Below are 11,192 nucleotides of genomic sequence, written 5' to 3'. Positions count from 1 at the left end.
CAGTGGCGATTCCTTTCTGTATCTCCTCTTGCTCGCCTAGCTCATCTGCAGAAGGAATTTGGATGTTTCATGCCCTTTTTGCGCAGTTTCAGTTCTTTTGAGCCTTTGGCTGCTGCTGTAAATCTGAACAGTCTTGGGATTGAAGTAGAAGGACAGTGGTCATGTGACAGAGTGATGCAGTCACTTGATTTATTCTGTGTGGCTCCACTTGCTAATCCCCACAATGCCTTGAATCATAATAACATGAGGAGTGAGGGTCCCTAATTGTAAAATTGCTTTGAATGAAGCTTTGCTGCTCAGTGTGCATTAAAAAAGGTAAGTTTTGATTTTTCCCAAAATGAATTCAAAGGGAATCTTCTTATCTAGAAGGACACGTTTCTTCATTTTCTTAAAAACAAGTAAATAAATGCAGACTTCTGAACACCAATAAGTAGTGCTGAAATGAGCATTTTTCTGTGGTTCAGTTACTCAGGGATGGACCATGTTTTTTAAGTTTCTCAGAAGATTCATTTTAACAGGATAAGTAACCCCAGTCCAACCTAACATTTGTGCCTGTTAGCCTTCACAGTGCAAAATTGTTCAATATTGGTGTGTCGTATGTAACAACTTAGTTTCTGAACATCACAGTGGCTCTTATGTGACCCGCTGGGCCCAAAAGATTCAATTCCACTGCCTCAGAAGTTTTGTTACAGCAGCTGCAAGATGTTGTTTGACTTGTAGCTCAAGCACAAATATAAAATTACAGGAAGAATTTTGGAGGGAACCTGGGGTTAATAGAAATGCGCTGCTACTGAAGTTAAAGGGAAGTTTTAATTCTATTCCAGATGAAACGTAGCAAGTCCCTTGTCAACAGCTTTTGAAAGTCTGTCTGAAAAGATGAAAAGAAAATTATTTAAAAGAAATGGATTGTATGTTCTGTCAGCCCTTCAATTCTTCTTTTGCCACTCAAAAAACCTATTAAACTTGATTAACAACAACAAAAACTTTGCTTCATTAAGTGCTGTCAGTTCAAGGTCTGTCAGTGACTCCCTAGGAACTGATGCAGCCTCCTGCTAATTAAGCACGTAACCAACACGTGAGTTGTGCTTAGAAAGTATTTTTTTACAGTTAATTAAAGCAATCTAATAAAAATGTCTCATTTTTCTAGCAGGAGATCTCACTTGTTGAAGTGCTAGGTGACTCAAGGAACTAAGTAACGTTTGATAAATCGAATTCTTTCTCATTTGTGCAAAAAGAATGTGAGAAACGCACCTCTTTCTTTAACCTCTCTTAAAACACGTGATTTGCTGTAAGTCAAGTTTATGCTGAAGCAAGAGCCAGTGTCTCTTTTAAGGAGGTGAAAGCTTCATTTCTTGTAATGACACTGTAGAAACAGAGGTTAAAAATGAGTAATTACCTACTGCTCGAGGTGCTGCGCAGTGGTAATCACTGCACCGAGGGATAATCAAAACAAAGCCTTCCTCACCATTCCTGGAAACTGCTCCCATTGTTCTTGCTCTGGCTGCTTCTGATGATGTAAGGTAGTAATTGGCAGTGATGCTTTCCATGCCAAATGCTTCCAGGAGTCCCACACTTGTGAAAGACACTGAAGGGCAATAAGAAAGTCAAAAGAAATTTTGAGTATTTTCTTACCCAATCCCTAGCATGGCTGAGCCCATCTCCTGGGCAATCCCTTTTCAGAATCAAAACTATGTTTGATGTCTGCAGAAGACATAAGCACACAGCCTAAATGGAGTGGGTTGGATATTTGCAACAGTGAGACCTGGGATTAATTTTCTTTAAGTGATTGGGCTGTAGGAATGTGATTTATTTACTCAGCTCACACACAGACCGATTTTATTTTTATGAAAGCAATTTATTTGAATGTGTGACAAAAGAGGCAGATTTATTTCCCACAAAATGCTAATGTTTTGCTAAACTTGTATATTTTTTAATGCCCATTTCAACCAGCTGCAATAAAAAGAGGCTGCTTAAAACCCAGCAGTCCAGGACACTCCCTTTTGTCTACAACATTGTAAATAAGTGGTTGATGGGATGGCTGGGGTGCTTGAGACTCAGTGTCTGCATTAGTGCTCATGCTTTCATTCTTTGGTGTAATTAATGCTTTTGCATTTTATCTAAAATAGAATAATTCCTGAAAGACTGTTTGTTTGTTTATTTGTTTGTTTTTAATATGTGCTGTAGAGTATAAGAATCTCCTGTAGGAGACCAAGAGATGAAGAGGATTCTTTTATTAAAACATTTGTTCTGACTCATGCACAAAGAGGCATCGAACCAAAGTCCCAAATGCCCTGGCTGTGCCATTCGATCTCAGAACTGTAAGGTGGAAGGTAAACAGCAACGCTTTGCTCTCATCTTTTAAAGTGGTTTTGTAAGTCCCTCAAAATGAGACCCATTTCAACACTTTCCCCCCACTCCTTCTCTTGTTTCCTCCCCCCCTTTCTTCTCGCTCGTTTCCTTTATGCCTTTCTTCGTCTCTAGCAAATACAGATCAAATACATGAATGTTTTCAGTTAAATTTTTGTCTTTTCAGCTTTTGAACTCAGTTGTAAAATTATCATGAGAAGCTGGATACAAGCAACATTTATATTATATTTTATATACCCCTACTCAATAGTTATAGTGATGTAATAAGGACAGGGTTTGTAGGCAGAGTTGCCTGTCTCTTATTACTTCAATTATCTTTTTCATTGTTATTTTGTAGTCTCTTTCCAGCAATAAAAGTGGTCACTGCTATACAATGCAAATTGCCCATTGTTCAGATTTTAGGCACTAGAAGATCTAATTTATTAATGTAATTGAAATGGATGAAACTAAGAGCATAAAAATGTTGTTTGCTTTTGGCTATGGGATGCTTAATTAGCAATTTGGCAGATAGGATAAGTAGGGAGGGTGTTTCCTGACGGTTGACAATTCATTGAGTTGAGTGCCAACAGCAAATCTAAAACCCCTTAACTGCCATTAATTAATTACCAGGAAATACCCGGCTCGGGTGGAGCGGCTCGTTATGCTCGGGCCCCACGTAAAACTGTGAAAGGTGAAGAGAAATCAAAATAACATGCAAAGCTGGCACAGAGACCCAGCCCTGTGTATTGCCCATCGTTGTGCAGTGACACCAGCAGGCCACCACAGATGCCCTGCTCGCAGGCACAGCTCTGGCACAGCGGATTGTTTCCCAGCAATTATTATTTTACAGCAATTATTTTCCAATATATCAGTGGAAATGGGAGGGGGAAAAAAGATTTTATTTCCCCCCCACCTCAACACTCCCTTTCCTGAGATGTCTGTGTAATCATTAACTAAGAGAGATCTTACTTGGCATTAAAATAGAACCCACAGCCTGAGATGTGATGAACATGTGATTTAGAGACTTCACGGTCCTAAAATAGGAGAGGTGTATTCCATTTATTTCTGCTTACACAAGTCCAAGTCAGATGAGGAGCAAACCCAGAGAGCTACCTCTGGTTTCCTTATCACGAGCATAACCATTCCTCTGGTTACAATAAACACAGGTAATACAAAATGGGCACTGGTGCTGTTTCATATTATCTCAAACCGTGTAAAGATTTTTCTTTGGGTTTGTGAATAATTTGTTTGGCTGCCTAAGCACTCCAGAGTAGGTTATAGTTTACTATTTTTTTGAAATAGTTTTTATTCAATCATAGAATTGGCCGGGTGGGAAAAGACTTCCAAGGTTATTGAGCCCAACCCTTGATTAATTGGTTAGTTTTATAATTGTCAAAGAAGATCTTCTCTCCTTTCCTCCTTCCTTTGACAGTGCTAGAGAGCTGTATTTGGAGTGTACTTACATGCTCATAGTCAAAGTGCAGCATTTCCAACGCTTTGGGAGCCCAAACCTATTTCAAATTACCTTTATAAAGATTATTAAAGAAAATAAACATAATTATCTCTGACACATTTCATAACAGGAGAGTGTATATATATATATATATGCAGTTATACTTATGAATTTTTATACATTTATGAATTGTCCCATTAGTGTGTAAAAACCCATCTTAAATACAAGAAATCCCAAAATCCTGGAGTGCAATTTGGACAGCAGAGACATTCTGAACACTTAGGACTTTCACTTGAATTTTCATTAAATGAAATTGGAATTTGTTGAGGGTTTTGTGAGATTACTTTGTGCACACTGAGACTCTGTGCTGTTCAGAAGCAGATCTGACAGAACATCTGAGTTTGCTTTGGTCAGGGAACAGTTCCCCCACTGTTATTCACCTGCATGTGCAACAACTTTTTCCCTCATCCTGACAGGTGAGCCCTCCAATTTTTCCATCACTGGATTTAAAACCAGAATGCATGTGCAGAGATAGGAAAGTCACTTCAGGCAATGGTGCAGGAGGTGGAGACACAAATGGCACCGAGAAAGAAAGGGGGAACTGTAGGAAGTGTACAGCAAAGTAGTTCATTTCCTTATATTTGTGAAATGAGTGAGTTCCCACCCGTTAATTTTTGGCCAGACTTGTGTTATATTTTTTAAATACCCTTCAGAATCAGTTGATACCAGGCTTAGATAACTCATTGAGCCACTTTGCCTTTTCTTTAGTAAAATAAATCAAGCTTTGTTTTGGTTTGGTTTGGGTTTTTTCCAGGCTGCTGTGTCTCGGCAACATTTTAACGCCTTCAGGAAGAATAGGAATTCTAATGTATCATAAAAACCCCTAAAGAACACTAGTTACTCAATGGCCAGTTGTTGGAGTTTCAAACAGTGTTCCCATGGGACAGGAAAAATAACTGCTGATAAGAAACAATGTAGTCTGGTGGTAAAGATCTATGACTGGGAGCTTTTCAGTGATCATTCTAATAATTCACGTGCTTTCATAACAGAACAAGATATCTCGTGCTTTTAAATGGAGGGTGGATATTACTGCATAAACCACACACAATGCCCTTCCAGCTTTTTGTTTAGATGCTTAAATACAGCATAATAATAGATGTTTAAATACAGCAGCTCAAATCCCGCTATCACTGAAGGGAGGGAAAGAACTTCAAAGGGAGCAAAGAACACACCCTCTTTATCTGATCTAGTAGAGATACAATGGCACAATGAATACGAGAGCATTTCTGTGGGTTTATTTCAGATGTAAACCTAAGGATAAGAAAACAATGTCTTGTATTGCTCTGTTTTCCCTGTGGGACACACCTAAGTAAGCGTTATAGTATACTGGATTTTTTTTTTTTTTTTTAAAAGCAGATTTTGTCTGCAACCAGATCCCATTCAGCACATACAGACGTATTTCTTTCTAACCAGACATCTAAATTATATTTCTGCTGAAAAAAAAAAAAGAAAATAATCTAATATTATATGGTCAAAACCTCAGAGGCATTGATAGCCTTGTCCTAAATCTTGGACTCACCAGAGAGGTTCATATCAAGCCATTGCTAGGGAACCTGGTGTTTGTTGGAGGCCACATTTAGAAGTTCAGATGTATAGACAAAAAAGAATCTTAAGCCATCTGATAGTAATTGCAGCACATTCTTCACGAGGAAAATTGACCAAATGTTTAAAATTTGGTTATGTTTAGTGCGAGATGCAGGGACAGTTCATTAAGTGCCATTCGAGATAAAAATGATTAATTTTTTAAGCTAAACTAAAAGCAATTAAAGGCATTATGGTATGCATTACAGGAAAATGCCTTTCAAGTTTCTTGTAGGTGGTACAATTTTATTTTATGGTGGAGCTGGATTAGGTTGGTGGTTGGACTGGATGATCTTGAAGGTCTCTTCCAACTGATTTTGTGATCCCTGCAGTGCAAAGCAAAAAAGGTCTCCTCAATAGGTAGTGGGCAGATCCTCTGCTGATAGCCTTAAGTTTGCAAGTGGTGCATTTGACTGATTTAAAAAAAAAACCAAAACCAAAAAAACACAACAAAATCAAGCATTTTGAACCTGTGAGACTTTGAGGATAGAAAAGGGATACAGAAAAATACACTTTTTAACTTACCCAGTAGGCTGATTAGAGTTACTCTTACAGGAACAACTGTTCTTGCTGAGACAGTAGACTGAAGAAAGGTCCTGAAATTGCTAATGGGAGTCTTGGAATTGGATTTCTTACAGAAACCAAAGGAATGGTTGTCTTAGCATTTTATTTCATTATTGCACACTGAAGCTTACTAGGAAATTAGATAATATGTGGGGTTTATTTATTGCACCCATTGTAATACAATTAAGTCTGTGTGATTCAGTTTGCAAATGTAATGTGGCTTTTTACGTTATCTTGGTTCAGTTTCCCATCTAGAGCATGTGGGAGCAAATATGAGCTTATTACTTTCATTCTTTGTATGTACTATTATGCAGTAACATATTGATTTTGTACATTTAACTTGGTGCAAATTGCCCAGGCATTTAAATGAGTTTGTGGATGTGAAGTGTTCAAACCCTTTTTTTTTTTTATTTTTTTTTAAATAACTTGGCTAAAAATCTCTACTAAGATTTTTCAGCTTTAAGTTTCTCTTCACCAGCATCACATGCTCCTGTATAAGCATTTATTCCCTAGCATAAATGATGATAAATGTAGGAAAATATGTGATCACAGGATCATCAGAACACGCTGGAAATACTTGTGGGTATCTCTAGGAAAGAGGTTTTTTGTCTTCAGCATCTTTACCGGTGCCAAAACAAGCAGGACTGCACAGAGCTCAAGGCTCACACCTTGGGTTTGCAGCGTTGGAAGTCGTGGGTTGTGCTGTTTTCACCGGCAGGCCGGACAATTTGAATGTGCTTGTCATCTGCACCTGGTGTCAAGGCAATTTCAAGGCACAGTTCCACCCAGTAAAAAACAAAAAATAAGAATAGTATAATACACTTTAATGGATTCAATTTAGCCCACCATTTTTATGCTTAATGTATAAAACACGAATTACGAAAAAAAAGAAAGGTTTCTGTGATTTGAAATAGTTTCGTGTTGTGCAAATTAGATGTGTTTTTCATTACCTTTCTTAGCTACTTTTGATTCCACTGTCTTTTTTTGTCTACTATCTGTAATTCCTTTGTCCAAAGGGGGCTGTAATAATCAGCTATCATCTTATTTCACCAAGTTAAATGGTGTTAGCGTGTGTTGGGCAAGGCGGTGAAGCCAATGACTGAATCAAACGTCAGAAGTTAGAGGACAAACATTTAATTTCTGATTCCTAATTGTGTTTAGGTGAGCTCTGCAATGGAAGGGAACAGGAAGCTTCCCTGAACTGTGGATTTTCTGGAGCTGGATACAAAAATCTGTCACTTGTGTCAGTGTACAAACCACTCTGGCTTCAGCAGCAAAGGTGAGTATCTGGTATGTCTGCATGAAATTTGAATGACCTCGTACAGTTTTTCCACCTGGTACACAGGGTTATTTTTAAACAGCAAAGAAACTGTTATATTCCTGATGGTTATTTAGTTTGTTCCTGGCTTTATAAAATGGCAGTATCACCTCCTCATCCCAAATCAGATGCTAAAATTTCCCTGCCTCTCGGTATTTCAGATTTTAATTAACTAATCATTTATTCAGAATGCAGAGACTGCCATTAAGATGTTGCAATTAAGGAATACCACTTTTTTCAGGTATTTTATCAAACCGATACGATATATGTGACCATCTAACCCTCAGATGTGAAGCAATGGAAATGTTCTTTGCTTCTTTTGATTATAAAGTTTTGGGCCTTTGTCCTGGCAGGTTCCTTCTTGATCTGTGAAGGATCTGCAGCATTCACTGATGATCTCACAACTGACAAATGTCTCATCCTATTGCCCGTGTTTTCTTGCTTTACTTCATCAGTTATGTCATTCTTTGACGTTTTTCCTATTGCCTTCTCATCACTTTTCTTATCTCTTCCCACATTTGTTTCCTTGTGGCATTGCCTCATTCAGTACATTGCGCTCTCCAAGTTCCTTGACAGCTTCTGGATTAATTTCTATTTTTTTCTTTTAGGTAAAGGTTTTGTTTAGCCTTTGATTTATTTTCCTCTTTTGCCAGTTCCTTTCCTGGAATTCCAGTTACACAGTCCTCTTGCAGTGGTATTAACAATTCCCCATGTCTGTGGGCTGTACACCATTAGGATTTTTCATAATCACATTCTGGGATTTTGGTTTCCTCTGTTTCTAGCATTTGCTGTTACATCTGGCCTTAAATTCATGTTAACCTCAACTGCACGAGATTTTAAAATACTCAGTGAGTATTTTATTTTATTTTATCATATTCTTCTTATCCAAACTTGTTTTTCAAGTTATTTCTCCAGCAAAGTTCTTCCACACACTGCTCCATCCTCTCTCCCTTTCTCCACCCCCTCCCCCATATATGACTTGCCCTTCTTAAAATGCTTTCTCAAATTTCTGGAATCCATACATAAAAAGGAACATAGTTTTCCTCTACTATTTTTAGCATAAATTATGGTCAAAGAACAATTTTTGAGATTGCCCAAAGCTGGTATAAAGCCTGTGCTAAAAACAGGGGAAGAAATATTTCCCCCTCGAAACTCTCTTGATCTGTAGAGGATTACTTTGAACTCTTGTTCCAGAAAATCTCTTTTTCCCATTGTTTTAAGTTCTGTATAAGCAATGTAAATTTTTCATGGGCTTATTAGAACTTCATTTGCATATTTGTATCAATTCAAAGGCATTTGTGATATTGAAGATTAGGAAGAAAACGTGGCTCACCAAACATTTATGGCAGGGATGTTGAGCAAAATTTTCCAGATATTCATGAATTTACTCAAAGTAAATACAACTTTCAGAGAGGAAGCAGGTTTAGTCTGACTTGTGACTAAGATGTAGAGAAATCTGTTTCATTCACAACTTCACATTACAGTGGTTTACTGCCAGTGAATTAAATATATTTTACTTCTTCTACAGCCTTAAAGATAGCATAACATGTTTTGATGTTAATTTAGTGTAATTTTTCATTAAAACATCATATAGAGAGAAAATTACACCTTTCACTTCAATAGGAAGGCTGAGAAAGTTTGTTAGAATTTATAATCAAGGTTTAAATTCAAATTATATTGTAAAAATAAATAAAAGAAGCTGCACTTTCCTATGATAGATATGAACTCACTCTTTAGAATTGCAGTGAAATGTCAGTGGTGTTAATTGTCGGAAGTGAGTGATGCTGCACCCTAAAGCAACCTTTGCATACTGCCTGAAACTTCCTAAGCAGAACACATCACATGAATATCTGCACTCTCACTACTCTCAAGTTTAAAATATTGTATGCATTTATGCAAAAATGGCATTTTTTCTCTCTTTATTTATTTATTTTTATCTAGTTGTGGGGCGGGTGAAAAGGCAATTGGAAGGTTGAGAAGACAGATAGATCTTCTTTCTAATTGTAGACACCGGATTTAATCTGTTGGAAGAACAGTTCCACCTTTCCATGCCTCCATTTCCTCACCCTGGACATGTAGACCAGAACAGCATGGCTAAAAACGACAGCAAATTTGGAATCTCTGCTAGAACTCACCCAAACTACCCTGAGGTACAGCCCTTCATTAGAAAATGTGATAATTTCAAATTCTTCATTGCTTTAGGTAGAAAGAAATTTTTTTTTTCCAGAAACATATTTTTAGCATTTATTGTATGCTCTTTATATTTTTGTAGCTGTATTGTTTGTATCCTAAGTTTTGGAAGAGGAACCAATGGTTGTATTGCTACAGAGAACAAACTACCACGACTTTTATGCGACAATCGTGTTTGGTTTTTATGTGGCTGTTTTTAGCTTTTGTCATTTTTTTTTTCCTTTGCCATTGAATTTTTGCAGCGGGAGGGACCACACATTGTACAGTGTATATATTGTACATATATAAAACTGCAAATCCCAGGGAAAGGCAAGGGTAGCGAGGGATAAACACAGCATCCTGTTAGGAAATACTGCTTTGTAGGCAAAAAAAAGCCCTTCTCCTAGCTCCATATTGGACAATGAAAATTTGTTGTGCTTGTGTTTTAAAATCAGTTTCCAGCAGGACAGGTGCCTTGTTCCTGCACTGGGCTGTACCTGCAGTTTTATGTGCTGATCTCCCGTGGGTTTCTGGTCGCTGTTTTACAGGTGGCAATGGAGGCACGTTGATAACACTTAAATTTACGTGGGAGGGCTCAAGTGAAATCTTCCCTACTCCAAGTTGTAGTCTCTAAAGATAGGGAGCTCGTGCCCTGGGATGCAGGAACCTTGCTCAGGCACAGAGGGGCTGGTGAGGAAGCAGCTGGTTCATCAGGAAGATTTCCAGAGAAGTCAGTCTGACTGCAACCCGGGGGATCCCAGGGTGTGAATGTGGATTGACCCCATTTTCTTTGCCCCAACATCGACCCGATATTCTGCCCACACAGAGGGACCAACACGAGCCATTTTTCCTGCCTGAAAGCCTCAATCCTATTGAGGTAGAAGGGGCTTTGTGCTGAAGCCTTGCAAGGCTAATCCTACCTGGCCCAGAACATCGGTGCCACCCCCCTGCCTTGGGTTTTGCTGGGAATGAGGGTGCCAGCTGTGAAAAAAACATCCCTACTAAACCCCTGAACAAGGTTCTCAGTGCAGGCAGGAAGGTCTTACAGGGGTTGCCATGAAGCAAAAGTGGACATGGCTCCCGAAGAAAACCAGATAAGGAAGACAATTCTGAGAATGTGCTCCTGGGCGAGCGTGACTTTGTGTTTGTTTGCAATCCGTGTAAACAGGGAGGGATGAAAAAGAGGGCCTGAATGAGAGCTATTGTTAGCAAAGGCAAAACTCGCTGCAGAGTAGGAAAACACACCTCAAGAACCTAAACAAACTGAGAAACAAAGGGTGAGCAGGTGCAGAACTTGGAAAAAGAGATTTGAAAGTAAATATCTGTTTCCTTATTGTTCTGAAGGGCCAGAATATAATTTACACTAAATTGCTCCCCTCCTCTTTGATGCTTCTAACTACCAAGTTGCAACTGAAAATGATTAATTTTGATGATGAGAGCATAATTTTCCTGTAATTTTGAATTCCCTCCTTTTTCTTTGCTTGCTTTTTGCACGGGTCTCTACTTCTTCCCTAATTAGGCAGTTTTAGGAACTTTATTTTGGGTCTCAGACTTAAAAAATTAATGCTGTGATGAATATTTCCGTTGTTACTTGTAAAAGGAGGGATCATTTAGAAAACCCAAACAAAATTCGAGACACAGGGGAGTTAGACATATATAGTGAGAAAGCGATTCTGCCGTGGAGGATTTGTATTTTGAAGG

The 11,192-nt window shown here is 38.3% G+C and overlaps 1 long non-coding RNA gene across 1 annotated transcript; it reads left to right on the top strand.

Annotated features, from left to right (window-relative positions):
* The first annotated feature begins 236 nt into the window (after positions 1-236).
* On the top strand, positions 237-7,246 carry LOC126652730 (uncharacterized). The gene is made up of 3 exons (XR_007632034.1): positions 237-315; positions 2,185-2,330; positions 7,166-7,246. It is a non-coding gene; the product is annotated as an uncharacterized LOC126652730 (long non-coding RNA).
* The last annotated feature ends 3,946 nt before the right edge of the window (positions 7,247-11,192 follow it).

The sequence above is a fragment of the Myiozetetes cayanensis genome, unplaced genomic scaffold, assembly GCF_022539395.1.
Source record: "Myiozetetes cayanensis isolate MyiCay16 unplaced genomic scaffold, myiCay2020 scf9, whole genome shotgun sequence".
Classification (NCBI taxonomy): Eukaryota; Metazoa; Chordata; class Aves; order Passeriformes; family Tyrannidae; genus Myiozetetes; species Myiozetetes cayanensis.
The sequence above is the reverse complement of the archived record's forward strand: the minus strand, read 5'-3'. Positions and strand labels throughout refer to the sequence as shown.